The sequence below is a fragment of the Hyla sarda genome, chromosome 3 (assembly GCF_029499605.1).
Source record: "Hyla sarda isolate aHylSar1 chromosome 3, aHylSar1.hap1, whole genome shotgun sequence".
In the NCBI taxonomy this organism is placed as follows: Eukaryota; Metazoa; Chordata; class Amphibia; order Anura; family Hylidae; genus Hyla; species Hyla sarda.
In genome coordinates this window covers 251,630,787-251,646,301 of record NC_079191.1, presented here as the reverse complement: position 1 = coordinate 251,646,301, position 15,515 = coordinate 251,630,787, and the positions used below count along the sequence as shown (strand labels likewise).

Here is a 15,515-nt window from a genome sequence, read left to right as displayed (position 1 = left end):
AAACTCCTTCTTCCTCCTTCTCTCCGTATTCCCAATGCTTTTCATGTCTCTCTCCTTAAATCACTTATCCTTAACCGCTTCTCTCCTACGGTTGTTGCTCCTACTCCTGTCTCCGGGTCCTCTGACATCTTCTCGGTTAAAGAAATTCTGGCATCCAAGACGGTCAGAGGTAAAAAAAAATTTCTTGTAGATTGGGAGAATTGCGGCCCGGAGGAGAGGCCATGGGAACCCGAGGACAACATCCTTGACAAGGACCTTATCTACAAATTTTCAGGTTCTAAAAAGAGGGGGAGACCCAAGGGGGGTACTGTTACGCCGAGTGCTCCGGGTCCCCGCTCCTCCCCGGAGCGCTCACAGCGTTCTCCTGTTCGCAGCGCCCCGGTCAGACCCGCTGACCGGGTGCGCTGCGATAATAACCCTAGCCGGGATACGATTCGCGATGTGGGATGCGCCCGCTCACGGTGAGCATCCCGACCCGCTTACCAGACTCGCTCCCCGTCTGTGCTGTCCCGGCGCGCGTGGCCCCGCTCCCTAGGGCGAGCGCGTGCCGGTTCTTTGCGATTTAAAGGGCCGGTGCGCCACTGATTGGCGCATGGTTTTTAATTAGTGTGTTCACCTGTGCACTTCCCTATATTACCTCACTTCCCCTGCACTTCCTTGCCGGATCTTGTTGCCATTGTGCCAGTGAAAGCGTTCCTTGTGTATCCCTAGCCAGTGTTCCAGACCTCTTGCCGTTGCCCCTGACTTTGATCCTTGCTGCCTGCCCTGACCTTCTGCTATGTCCGACCCTACTCTTGTCTAAACCCTTGTACCGCGCCTATCTCAGCAGTCAGAGAGGTTGAGCCATTGCTGGTCGATACGACCTGGTTGCTACCGCCGCTGCAAGACCATCCCGCTTTGCGGTGGGCTCTGGTGAAAACCAGTAGCAACTTAGAACCGGTCCACCAACACGGTCCACGACAATCCCTCTCTGACACAGAGGATCCACCTCCAGCCTGCCGAATCCTGACACCATCCCAACACGAATAGTGGTACACACGATTTGGCCAAATGGTGAGTTAAGAACCTCTATCTTCCTCTATAGCAGTATTTCAATGAAAAAAGTGTTACATTACATATACATCTTAGTGCTAGCAGTGTGCTGCTGTAATTCTTTTGTTTGTACTTGTAGTTCAGCCGCAGCTTGCACCTGTGTACTGGATGTACAGGGTGGGCCATTTATATGGATACATCTTAATAAAATGGCAATGGTTGGTGATATTAACTTCCTGTTTGTGGCACATTAGTATATGTGAGGGGAGAAACTTTTCAAGATGGGTGGTGACCATGGCGGCCATTTTGAAGTTGGCCATTTTGAATCCAACTTTAGTTTTTTCAATAGGAAGATGGTCATGTGACACATCAAACTTATTGGGAATTTCACAAGAAAAACACTGGTGTGCTTGATTTTAATGTATCTTTATTATTTCATGAGTTATTTACAAGTTTCTCTTTGTTTACGGCCATTGACATGTCACCGAGGTTAACACATGAGGAGCAGATAGAAATTGTGTTGATGTCTGGTGAACGCAGTAACCGGGTCATTGCAGCAGATTTCAATGCAAGACACCCTACGATACCACCCATCTCCTATGCTACAGTTAGCAAACTGCTTGCTAAGTTTCAGAAACTGGTTTAGTGTTGGATTTGCCAAAATGTAGACGCATGAAATCTGTCACTAATGAAGAAACATTAGTGGCTGTCCTATCTTCATTCAGCAAGAGCCCACAGCGTAGCACTCGCCGCATGTCACTGGAGAATGGCATTAGTCGAACATCCCTTCGGCGGATATTAGCTACTCACAAATGGTACCCTTACAAACTCCAACTACTGCAGCATCTCAATGAGGATGACCCAGATCGGCGCACTGAATTTGCAGAATGGGCAAAACAAAAATTGGAACAGGACCCTCAGTTTACGCAGAAGATTTTGTAAAGTGATGAGGCAAAGTTTTATATGAATGGTGAAGTTAACAAACAAAACCACCGCTATTGGTCTGACACTAACCCACATTGGATAGATCCCTCCAAGACTGTTGGAACACAAAAATTGATGGTATGGTGTGGTATATGGGGTACAAAGATAGTGGGGCCATTCTTCATCAATAGGAACCTCAAGGCCACTGAATATGCAAAATTGCTACATGATGATGTGTTTCCCTCTTTCTGCACTGAAGCTGGCATGTTCCCTGAGTTTTTCCAGCAAGATGGTGCACCACCACATTATGGGTGTCAGGTCAGAGCATTCCTAGATGAACAGTTTCCTGGAAAGTGGATTGGTCATCGTGGGCCAGTTGAATGGCCCCCAAGATCTCCCGATCTGACAATCCAACACAATGGGCAGCACATTGAACACATTTTATAAATGGTCAGAAACTTGTAAATAACTCATGAAAGAATAAAGTTATGTTAAAACCAAGCACATAATTGTTTTTCTTGTGAAATTCCCAATGTTTGATGTGTCAAATGACCCTCTTCCTATTGAAAAAACAAAAGTTGGATTCAAAATGGCCGCCTTCAAAATGGCCGCCATGCTCACTACCCATCTTGAAAAGTTTACCCCCTCACATATACTAATGTGCCAAAAACAGGAAGTTAATGTCACCAACCATTCCCATTTTATTAAGGTGTATCCACATAAATGGCCCACCCTGTATATAATAGTGGTATAGAATGTGCTGACCATTTTTTGCTTTTTATGTTACATATATAGGCAACTACTACATATTTCAGAAACAAAGAGAATAGTATACCTAAATGGAGATGTACAGGATTAAAAAAAAAATTTCTGTTCCCACAGAACCAACTACAGTACAGTACCACACCTGTGCGCAAATTGTTTGTGCTATTGCACTATATACTTCAGTTTAGCACTGCTGTAATATCAAGAACATTACAGTGCTTTTTGATAGATCTCATTTTCTATCTTTATTTTATACATAAACTAGCAAAGTACTCGGCGTTGCCCGTCCTCCTATCCCGGTCCTCCTATCCCTTCCTCCTATCCCATCCTCCTATCCCGGTCCTCCTATCCCGACCTCCTATCCCGGTCCTCCTATCCCAACCTCCTATCCCGACCTCCTATCCCGGTCCTCCTATCCCGACCTCCTATCCCGACCTCCTATCCCAACCTCCTATCCCGGTCCTCCTATCCCGACCTCCAATCCCGACCTCCTATCCCGGTCTCCTATCCCGTCGTCATATCCTGACCTGTAATATGTGTACCAGGTATTGAAATATCTCCAGCCATGCAGATGTTATGTGAGAACATACACTTCCCTTTGATTTGCATGGGACTTTAAACAAAAACCCTGACACTCAAAAATTGGGATAATTAGGGGTTAAATTAACCTATATTTTAAGTGGACATATAAGTAACATGTGACCAAGTATTATCGAAATATCTCCAGCCGTTTGGAAGTTATGCAGTAACATATATTTTGCATTGAAAAATAAGTTATATTTCATACTCCATTTGGATATACTCCTGGCTTTGGTTTGAAGGGGTGCTCAGAGGAAATGCCCCAAAGCCACCACAATACCTGTTCTGTAGTTATCATTTTGATTTTGCCAGCTCCTGTGGCCACTGTTGTCTTCTGAATTTTCTTTTTACTTGCTTACAGCCCAGACTACAACTCCCAGCAGTCTGTGTATTGGCTGCCAGACAATTGCTATTACTATCTGTGTGCATGCTGTGTTGTTGTAAACACAGTCAGCATTACACACTGTACATATTTTTTTCTTTCAAATGATCCCTCCCCCAGCAACAAATCATGCTATTCTCTAAATGGCAGCAGTCAGTGATTAGATCTACAGCAGGAAGAGAGCGTTATGTGCTGATTTGTAACTGAGAATCTTTACAGGAGAGCTTTTCTGCCAGCATGATCCTTACACAAGGAGAGGAGGGGTTGGTGAGCGGGAAAGGGTGGGCTATAGGTTTATGGGTTTGCTCGCAAGTGTAAGTTTTAGTAATTTCAGAGTCACGGGAGGTCAAACCCCTTCCAGTGATGCCTCATTCAATTTCCAATAAGCCCCTCCTTTTTGTTAAGAGCTGCAGAACATTTCTGAAAAGTCACAAATCTTTAAAAAAATTGGGCTTGCACACGAGTAGAAGCCTCATAAATTCTCCCTCCCCCCATGGTTTTTGGAATGCTTTCCAAGGCTGCATTTTTATTTATTTATTTCTTTTTGAGGAAAAAATGGTTGCTATGAAGTAAGCTGGAAGTAAACAGGGAAATAAAAAACAATGTACCTTTCTTACAGCATTTTCCCTTTCTTTTTGTGTTTTTGGGTCAGATCTGAGTGTAGAATTTTTTTTGCCAAGGTTTTGGTGTTTTTTTTCCTATGTAGAACTATTTGTTTTATTTCTTATTCAACATAACATAAATACTTTTTTTCATTAATTGTTCTGAAACACTGCAGAGACTTCTTTTTTTTTTTTTGGTTCATTTGTGTGCCGGTTTTTCACATTCTTCAAGCGAAATCCTTGAATCACATAAACAAACGATCATATTTGATGGCCCTGGGAGCTGCGGAAAGTGAGCAAAAGTTTGTTATTTTTCTTTTTGTAGCCTTGGCATAATAGAGAGATAAAACAATTCTGTGAAGTGCCCATTTAAAGGGGTACTCCGGTGCTTACACATCTTATCAAAGGATAGGGGATAAGATGCCTGATCGCAGGAGTCCCGCCGCTTAGGACCCCCGGGATCTTGCACGTGGCACCCCGTTTGTAATCAGTCCCCGGAGCGTGTTCGCTCCAGGTCTGATTACCGGCGACCAAACGGCCGGCGGCGTGTGACGTCACGCCTCCGCCCCCGTGTGACGTCACGCTCCGCCGCTCAATGCAAGCCTATGGGAGGGGGCATGACAGCTAGCACGCCCCCTCCCATAGGCTTGCATTGAGGGGCAGAGCGTGATGTCACACAGGGGCGCAGGCGTGACGTCACACGCCGCCCCCTCTGTGGTGGCCTGTAATCAGACCCTGAGCGAACACGCTCCGGGGACTGATTACAAACGGGGTGCCATGTGCAAGATCCCAGGAGTCCCCAGCGGCGGGACTCCCACGATCAGGCATCTTATCCCCTATCCTTTGGATAGGGGATAAGATGTGTAAGCACCGGAGTACTCCTTTAAGGTTTGAAAAAAGGCATAAGATTGTCTAGAGTGGATCCTCAAACACGGTTTGTTCATGAAGAATTAAAGGTCTTTGCTAACAACCCTTTTAAGGATATCCATTGACCAAAGTGTCATAAAAATTGTAATAGTGCTCACATTTGTACATACATCTCTCTTATATTGTGTGCAACATATCAACTCAGATGGTGTGTCTGAGCTGCAGTTATGTCACATACTATCAATGTTAAACATGTTTGCAGCGGGGACACACTCTCTACTCAATGTAGAGGTGTCCAATGCAATGCACTAAGGTTGAGAAAATTGGACGTCCATGTATGGACCTAAGGTCCGCTGCAATTTTTTGTACCAACAGTTAGATTGGTGACATAGGGAGGTAGGTCGATATTTTATTAGAAAAGCCATTTTATTTCTTAAAAGAAAAAAACGGTCTTCTTATACAGCACAATACATATCCTGAAAGCATTAACAAATTATATTACATTTCAAGGGGAACCTAGGATCTGTGTCACAGGAAACATTAAGCAGGGACATTTTCTGTTAAGAATCTGATCATGGGGGCAGGGGTCCAACCACTGAGGCCGCCCCACAATAAACCCATTCGGGGCCCAGAAACTTACCTGTCCTTGAAGTGCTCCAGCCTCCACCCTCAGAGTGGAGTGGGAGTGATGGCCCGCTGTGCTGGGAAAACAAATTGCTGAAGAGGAGATCATGGTGGATTCCATGCTGTGGATTTGGGGATGATTTGACTTTCCCAGAGTACCCCTTAGGTATCACTTATAATACCAGCCAGGTCCACAGGGCGGTTCCTGGCAATTTCTCTGCCACTCTATAAATGAACATTTAGTGGGCAGTGGAGGGAAGACGTGGTGGATAAACAAGTTTTATGCCCTTTATTTTTGTGTTAATATAAAAGCACCAGGGAAAAAAACTTGTTAATCTAGTGTTTGATAATGTCTAGATTAATATTTTATCATACATTTATGCATAGTAGTCTATGGTGATATTAATCTGTCCATATTAATGTTACCAAAGCCAAATTATTGGTGAAACCTACTAAAATACAATTTATAGCCACCACATTGGGTTTTGTGAATTAAGCTTACAATATGAATTTCCCTGAAACTCTAAATTCTTCTTGACTTGTGTGTACATTTGTCCCTTGGAGCAGTAAACATGCCAGCTGATGAGGAATATTTATAAGACTCATGTTCCGTTAGCCTGGTAATTTTGACCACAACCAAAATCTTATTTGACAGAAAGTGAAAAATCTATTATTCTCTGTGCCGTTGGTGTCAGTCAAGGAAAATGTCACATTTCCATGTACATTTACAGAACCTTAATTATGTGTCTCTCCTGTTTCTCTCCAGGCATTAAACAGAAGACGTTTTACTCCAGAAAAGAATTACATTATTTATTCTTTGTTCATTCACTTAGTCTTCTCGGAAGAATGCTGATATATAAATATGGCAGAATACTGTTTCCTATCAAATTGAAAATCTGAAAAGGTAACTAAGGATTATATTATGACACAAAATATGACAGCAATGTTAGCTGGTATAATTGCTTTTGGGGGCAAAATGTTATTTTTATGGAATATTACTATTGCATTATATTCTTCAGGCTTTTTTTTTCTTCCTCAGTAAGTTTATGATGTGTCACATTATGCATAGTTAAAAACATTACTAAGGGGGCTTATCCGAGCCCATACACTTTTTTAATGATGGAGTCAGAATAAGCTGGCATAGGTCTCCCAAGTTGCATATTGCGGAAACTTGGCTGATTGCTACTTTTCACCCTTTTAGGGGTTTAAATGATTTTATTGGATTTTTTGAGAAATTTATAACTAAGGAAAGCTTGGCCGAAGAAAACAACGTGGCCAATGAACAATACATAACAAATATAACACAGTTACAAATTCAATCACTCAGCTGTATGTAGAAATATTAATTTGCAGAATCATGTCTTTGGATGTTGTGGACATTATAGACATATCCGGAAGATCATTAAAGGTCATCTTGAAAAGTAAAAAAGTCACATAAGCAATTTTAAAGCATTTTATAGTCATACCTAAAACTCTGCAGTGAAGAATAGGATTTTTCATGACTAGGTCCCGTAGTCCTCCCCTCTGTTGTCACAGGAAGACTCACCTGAAATATGTGCAAAGTGTGACACACAGTAATCATAAGTAGTCATGGATAGTTAGAGTAGTACCATTTAATAATATAGGATGAACATAATTTAATGGAATGGATCCCAGAACAGCATGAAACCCAATTACACCATGATAGAAGTGATGTCCATGGTTAATTAGCAACACCTAGGCCAGTGGATAATGTTTTGTCCAGGTCTTCCATCTCGACTCGCAGGTCTTCCATCTGATCCTGATAGATTCACCCCTTACATGCTGCTGTTAAATTGTGATATAAATTCTGTTAAAAATGATATGTAAGGAATCGGTGGGGCCTTGTCACCCTAGTGGCAGCCGAATAATATGACTGCAACATGATTACTAGGTGTTGATGGGCTTCCGTGACAACTGAGGATCCAACATTGGAATTACAGCCATTTTTTAAAACAATATGTACACTGATGAATGCTTCTTTTCATGCCAGGAATACTTTAATACTATTTATTTACTACTAAAAAAAGAGAAACATAGCCGCACATCCACCATTTGTATTTTGATCTACTTGCTACTCAGCACAATTTCAAAAACTAACAGGTTGTTAGTATATATTTTGATCAAAAAGTACTAGGCCACTCGCCACGTCAAGGCCACCTAGTCAGAGTGGGTCCCTAACCTAACACTGGCATAGCGCAGGGCAGCGACCACTGCCTCCGCGACACCAAGCCTACAGGGGGAACCACCCGGTGGCCAGGCAGCCCCACCGCTACCTGACCAAGCCCCCGGCCCCAAGGCCACCCCACCCCACAGACAAAGCATCACAGTAACAATGGCTGCCACAGAGCACCGCACCAGTGTGAGCACCTACCATGTGCTCCCTGCCAGAGGGCTAGGAGAATGCTAGGAGGAAACCCTTATGCAGTCTCTTGCAAATTAAAAGCGCTTGGGTAGAGCATTTTTAATTAGCAGGAGACTGCATATGGGTTTCCTCCTAGCATTCTCCTAGCCCTCTGGCAGGGAGCACATGGTAGGTGTTCACACTGGTGTGGTGCTCTGTGGCGACCATTGTTGCTTTGATGTTTTGTCTGTGGGGTGGTGTGGCCCGGAGTCGGGGGCTTGGTCAGGCAGGAGTGGGGCTGTCTGGCAACTGGGTCATTCCCCCTATGGGCTTGGTGTCATGGAGGCAGTGGTCGTCACCCGTCAGTACTCCAGTGTTAGGTTAGAGAGCCACTCTGACTAGGTGGCCTTGACATGGCAAGTGGGCTTGTACTTTTTAATCAAAATGTATACTAACAGCCTGTTAGTTTTTGAAATTATGCTGAGAAGCAAGTAGATCAAAATACATATGGTGATGTGCGGCTATGTTTCTGTTTCTCTATTTTTGTTATCTATTTTTTTTACTATTTAATGCCACATAGTTTCAAGATTTGACTCCATTGGCTGCATCTATGTCAGGGCACGTTTTTTTTTTTTAAGATGAATCAATAAAGAAGATGCTTTAATCTTTTCTGGGTGAGTATAGACTACTTTTTCTTTTTGTGTTTGTATTTACTATTTGTTGAATTGGGTGTTGCACTATCACCTGGTCTATTTAACCCCTTAAGGACTCAGGGTTTTTCAGTTTTTGCACTTTCATTTTTTCCTCCTTACCTTTTAAAAATCATAACCCTTTCAATTTCCCACCAAAAAATCCATATTATGGCTTATTTTTTGCGTCACCAACTCTACTTTGCAGTGACATTAGTCATTTTACCCAAAAATTCACGGCGAAAGGGAAAAAAAATCATTGTGCGACAAAATCGAAGAAAAAACGCCATTTTGTAAATTTTGGGGGCTTCCGTTTCTACGCAGTGCATATTTCGTTAAAAATGACACATTATCATTATTCTGTAGGTCCATATGGTTAAAATGATACCCTACTTATATAGGTTTGATTTTGTCGTACTTCTGGAAAAAATCATAACTACATGCAAGAAAATTTATACGTATAAAAATTTCAAATTCTGACCCCTATAACTTTTTTATTTTTCCACGTACAGGGCGGTATGAGGACTAATTTTTCTACGCCGTGATCTGAAGTTTTTATCGGTATGATTTTTGTTTTGATCGGACTTTTTGATCACTTTTTATTCATTTTTTAATAATATAAAAAGTGACCAAAAATACGCTTTTTTGGACTTTGGAATTTTTTTGCGCGTACGCCATTGACCGTGCGGTTTAATTAATGATATATTTTTATATTTCGGACATTTACGCAAGCGGTGATACCACATATGTTTTTTTTTTATTTACACTTTTATTTTTTTTATGGGAAAAGGGGGGTGATTCAAACTTTTATTAGGGAAGGGGTAAAATGACCTTTATTAACACTTTTTTTTAAACTTTTTTTTGCAGTGTTATAGGTCCCATATGGACCTATAACACTGCACACACTGATCTCTCATGCTGATCACTGGCGTGTAATAACACGCCTGTGATCAGTGTTATCGGCGCTTGACTGCTCCTGCCTGGATCTCAGGCACGGAGCAGTCATTCGTCGATCGGACACCGAGGAGGCAGGTAAGGGCCCTCCCGGTGTCCTGTAAGCTGTTCGGGATGCCGCAATTTCACCGCGACGGTCCCAAACAGCCCGACTGACTAGCCGGCATAGTTTCACTTTAACTTTAGAAGCGGTGGTCAGCTTTGACCACCGCTTCTAAAGGGTTAATACCACATATTGCCGCGATCGGCGATGTGTGGTATTAGCCGCGGGTCCCGGCCGTTGACGAGCGCCGGGACCGACGTGATGTGATGCTTCATATCACGGGAGCAGGTGCAGGACGTAAATATACATCCTGCGTCATTAAGGGGTTAAGACTATCTGCCACTCTGGACCCCTATACTGCTGGTCTATGATAGTGTATTGCAATAGTGCCTGTCCACACTTCTCTTTGCCTAGTGTGTTAGTGTAGGTGATGCTGGTGACAGACTTCCTTTAAGTTTCATGGTTTAACTTTTAAACCCCATTAGGGGATGTCACAAAGAGATCTCTGCTGATCGCTGACATACTGCTTTGCTATACTCAGTATACCAAAGTGTTATTCCCTATCAGTGTAACACTGACAGTCAATCTACTACACATCTGGGGGCCTGGGGGCCTTTTATTAGGGCCCCTTGCTGCCATGGCAACCACATTCCTAAAGTACCAGGGGGACCTTTTCCTCTGCCAACCCTGTTACATTCTGCAATTGCTTTTGACTATAGCATCTAAGGGGTTAAACTACTGCAGCATAATAAAAAAAAAATGAAAATCCTAAATTTACCCTGGTCTAACTATAGCTAAATATAAAATCATTGAATATTTTACTTTTCTTATGTACTTCCTTTTGCTTTTATGCCAGTCTCCTTTGTTTCTTTACATTTCATTTTGACTTTTAATAAATCTACAAGGATGTTTCTCTGTACCTTTTGAAATCACCTCCATAGCTTATTTTTAGAAGTTTGGTGCATTTTCTAGAAGTGGATGATGTAGCTGTTTTAACTAGCAGCATAACACATACACAATACTATCTAACCCAAGCAGATGTTTCATATAATATTGACCATTACATAAAACATTTATGTTGGTGCCATCAATTTATATTTGTTCTATGCTGGCAGGGATTCACTGCTGACAGGATAATTCCATATGTTACAGGAAATCCCTTTATAGGCATAACATACTGGAAAGTAACTAACTCTGACACAAGAATTCATTGACAACATTATTTAAAGCTATGGCTGTAAAGGGACTTTATCTTATACAGGAAATCACCTTTTTAGCTGGATGGTAGCTTTCAGTCCAATGATTGGCATTGGCATAAAATAATTTCACCAAGAGCAAAAATACAAAGAAAATGTTTATTGTTTGTAACTTAGTGCTGGAACAACTAGGCACTTTAGGCAGTGTTCACACATTTAGGTTTTGAGTTGCAATTATTGGATACAAAGCCAGGAACAGATAATGAATTGAGGGCTAGAGATGAGCAGACTTTTGAAAAGTTCGCAGAACTTGGGGCAAAAGTTTGAGTTCTGATGAAACTAGTTCTATCCGAACCTGTACTTCACCAATAGCCCAAAAATGTGTGTATAACACTGTCTAAGAACCCTAAAAGCCTGGAGCAGCAGCAAGATGTTAAGTATCACTTTCTTCACTGTATACATTATACAGCCAAATAGATGTCTGCATAATGTATACACCCCCTTCCCCCAAGAAGATAACAAGCACTGCTCAGCAGTGCTAAGTAACTCCTTTCTTGCTGGGCTGTACATGCGGCTGTCAGCTGCGCATAGTCCCAACATTGCCCGGTTCGCACGAGCCAGACCTGGAAATGTTCAAAAGTCCAGTGGGGCGCAAACTCTATTCCTAATGTATTGCATAAAAATAATTTTTGCAAAACTGTTGCTCTGAGAAAATCTTCATATTGTTCTTTCAATCTATTCTAAACAAGGAAGTAAATATCTTAATTTAGGAGAGAATGTATTTTGTAACATGTATAAATGTGAATGTATCTGGCACTGTCTATGAATATTTTACCAACTTTACAATTGCATTGTGTGTATATTTTCATATTTTATGAGACTGGCACCATTAGACTTTTTATCCACCCATGCAAGATCATTTGTATATGAAATGATTGGCAGAACAACCAGAAAACATTTAAGTATATAACATTTTTAACCTAATGTTATAGAGTGATGGATGCTTATTTGTAAATGGAAAAAATTTGTAAAATCAAAAATATTCACATCTTTATTTGTACCTAATACGGAAGTCATACTTTCAATAACAAAGCATGTTTCAGGTAAACATTCATTAGGCTATTGGTCATATTAAGATTGATAATGAACCCTCTAGGATGTATGACGTTATTGCTACGGTGCATTTATTCCAATTTACACTCATGCACCAAACTTTTGCACCTTATTGTCAAAGTTTCTACCTTCATCATGACCTTCATCGCTATCATTTAGAAGTAATTTTTTTCCACAAATGAGGCCATTCATTTCCTTACTAGTGAATATAATAATAGTAGTAGTAGATGACCTGTAAACAGTCACCATGTCAGCTTTCTGAAACACAAGTTTAGAAATAAAACTTTGTAGTTCTATCCAAGCTCAATAAATGTTCTGGCACATGAATATAGAAGCAGAGTACAAAGTGTTTAGTCTTTGCCAGCATTACTGGAATAACTGTGATAAAATACAGACCTGGAATAAACACAAAAATTATATTCTAAAAGTGGTTAAAAGCTGAGAATGCAGGTAAACTGCCTTAATGGTCATTTATCATTTTCCTAGCAATATGGGGTTCCTCAAGTTACAATATTATTTGGTTCCAGGATGACCATTGTATGTTAAAATCATAAGACCATAACTCTAGATGGAAACCTGGTTATTGATTCTAAAGCCCCCAAAATGTCATCCAAAAATAGGAAAAAGGTAAGGATTAAATGGACACTGTCATTAAAACGTTGTTTTAATATGTTGCTGCTCTCTTAATAAATACGCTTTCCAATGTACTTGCTGTGGAAAAAATTAATATTCCTATTGGTTTTGTGTGTTTAAAATCCCCACCACTAGGGGGCTCTCTTCCTGTCCTGGCCGCATTCACCCTCTCGCACTCGCACTCTCACAGACTTTGGTCTCCTGCTTGCCAGGCCAGAGACCAAAGTACAGAAATGCGGTCTGTACTTCAGCTATGCACAGAGCTCACTCTCTGCCTGTCAATCAAGCAGCCGAGAGCGAGCGCTGTGCACATAGTGTTTCATGAACATGGCTTGTGCCTCCTGTTCCTGCCTGTCCCTTAGTGCTAATCGGATGTGATGCTTGAAATTTGGTGTAGGCAGCACAGTGCCGCACGGCAAGTCCCCGCTCTGATATTTCTCCTCTCTGTATAGCACTTGTAGTGCTAAACAGAGAGGAGGGGATTCACAAGCAGCCTGTCGTGCCATAGGCTGCCTCATCTATGCCCATTCCCGAGATGGTGGAAATGATCCCCGGCAGGGCTTCAGTTGATGTTACGCCCGATGGGTAATGCCCCTTCCTTCTGCCTGGAGCTCACACACAGTGAGCAGGAAAAGTGGTATAAACACATGGTTTTAGAAGCTAGGAAAATGATTTTTGACAGCAGGAGGGTCATTAGAGGTAGGTAGGGATGTTTATGAGTGATTGGCTAATAGGTTAGTGACAGGTACTCTTTAAAGAAAAATAAGTCGGTAACTAATATAGAAAAAGTAATTCCTTACATATAAAAGTTAGAAAGAGATGCTGGAAGCTGTAAATCCCTGTCTATGTAAAGAACAGAGATTCCTCAGGGTCCTGTACAGTTCCACAGTGTCCCAAAAAAGCTAAATTGAGTTACACTCACGTGGCATAGTACAGAGCATGTAGAACCTCCCTGTACTGTAGGGAAGCACTACCAGACAGCCAGTCAGTACTTGCACTTTAGTAATACAGGTGTTTTACCAGTGAAATGCTTCTTCTGATTGGTCAGTTCTTCCAGCCATTAACACCTTTCACAGTTCTGAACTGTCCAGAGCATTGTTTGTTGAATATGGTTTTAAGTGGCAATGGTCCATTGAATGTTAAGGCCCTTGTAAGTTGAGGGACTACTGTATTAAAATAAATGCTCAAACTCTGGTTAAAAACTGAAGGTAAATTGAGGTGTTTCAAAGCTTACTGTATGTAATAAGAATTGTATATACCATAATATTGTTCCATTCTGTGAAAGCCTAGCCTTTAGTACTTTTACCTTATAATACAATACAAAAATAAAGGAAAAGTAAGATAACACATCCTAGATAAGAATGAATGAACTAATCGTATTAAATACTTTCGTCTTTACATAGTAGAATGTGCTGACAACAAAATCACACAAAAATTATCAATGGAAATCAAATTTATCAACCCATGGAGGTCTGGATATTGAAGCACACTCAAAATCAAAGTGGAAAACCACACTACAGGCTGATCCAACTTTGATGTAATGTCCTTAAAACAAGTCAAAATGAGGATCAGCAGTGTAAGTGGACTCCACGTGCCCAAATGACCTCCCTACAATGCCTGGGCATGCTCCTGATGAGGTGGCAGATGGTCTCCTGAGGGATGTCCTCCCAGACCTAAACTAAAGCATCTGCCAACTGGATGGAGCGAGAAATGATGTCCCAGATGTGCTCAATCGGATTCAGGTCTGGGGAACGGGCGGGCTAGTCCATAGCATCAATGCATTCCTCTTGCAGGAACTGCTGACACACTCCAGCCACATGAGTTCTAGCATTGTCTTGCATTAGTAGGAACCCAGGGCCAACCGCACCAGCATATGGTCTCACAATGGGTCTGAGGATCTCCTCTTGGTACCTAATGGCAGTCAGGCTACCTCTGGTAAGCACATGGAGGGCTGTGCGGACCCCCATAGAAATGCCACCCCACACCATTACTGACCCCCCCCACCAAACCGGTCATGCTGGAGGATGTTGCTGGCAGCAAAACGTTCTCCATGGTGTCTCCAGACTCTGTCACGTGTGTCACATGTGCTCAGTGTGAACCTGCTTTCACCAGTGGCAAATTTGCCAATCTTGGTCTTCTCTGGCGAATGACAAACATCCTGCACGGTGTTGGGCTGTAAGCACAACTCCCACCTGTGGATGTCAGGCCCTCACGGAGTCTGTTTCTGACTGAGTGGACACATGCACATTTGTGGCCTGCTGGAGGTCATTTTACAGGGCTCTGGCAGTGCTCCTCCTGCTCATTCTTGCACAAAGGCTAAAATAGTGGTCCTACTGCTGGGTTGTTGCCCTCCTACAGCCTCCTCCACGTCTCCTGATGTACTGGCCTGTGTCCTGGTAGTGCCTCCATGCTCTGGACACTACGCTGACAGACACAGCAAACCTTCTTGCCACAGCTTGCATTGATGTGCCATCCTGGATGAGCTGCACTACCTGAGCCACTTGCGTGGGTTGTAAACTCCGTCTCATGCTACCACTAGAGTGAAAGCACCACCAGCATTCAGAAGTGACCAAAACATCAGCCCGGAAGCATAGGAACTGAGAAGTGGTCTTTGGTCACCACCTGCAGAAGCACTCCTTAATTTCCAATAAATTCCACCTGTTGTCTGTTCCAGTTGCACAACAGCATGTGAAATTGATTGTTAATAACTGTTGCTTCCTGAGTGGAAAGTGTGATTTCACAGAAGTTTG

General features: G+C 42.2%; 1 long non-coding RNA gene across 1 annotated transcript in view; it reads right to left on the bottom strand.

Annotated features, from left to right (window-relative positions):
- Positions 1-4,468: 4,468 nt before the first annotated feature.
- The window catches only part of LOC130360729 (uncharacterized), a 38,243-nt gene continuing 27,196 nt past the window's right edge, over positions 4,469-15,515 (bottom strand). The window contains exons 2-3 of the long non-coding RNA XR_008890775.1: positions 7,242-7,321; positions 4,469-4,567 (exon numbers count right to left, since the gene is read on the bottom strand). This is a non-coding gene — a long non-coding RNA (uncharacterized LOC130360729). The remainder of the gene's footprint in view (positions 4,568-7,241; positions 7,322-15,515) is intronic.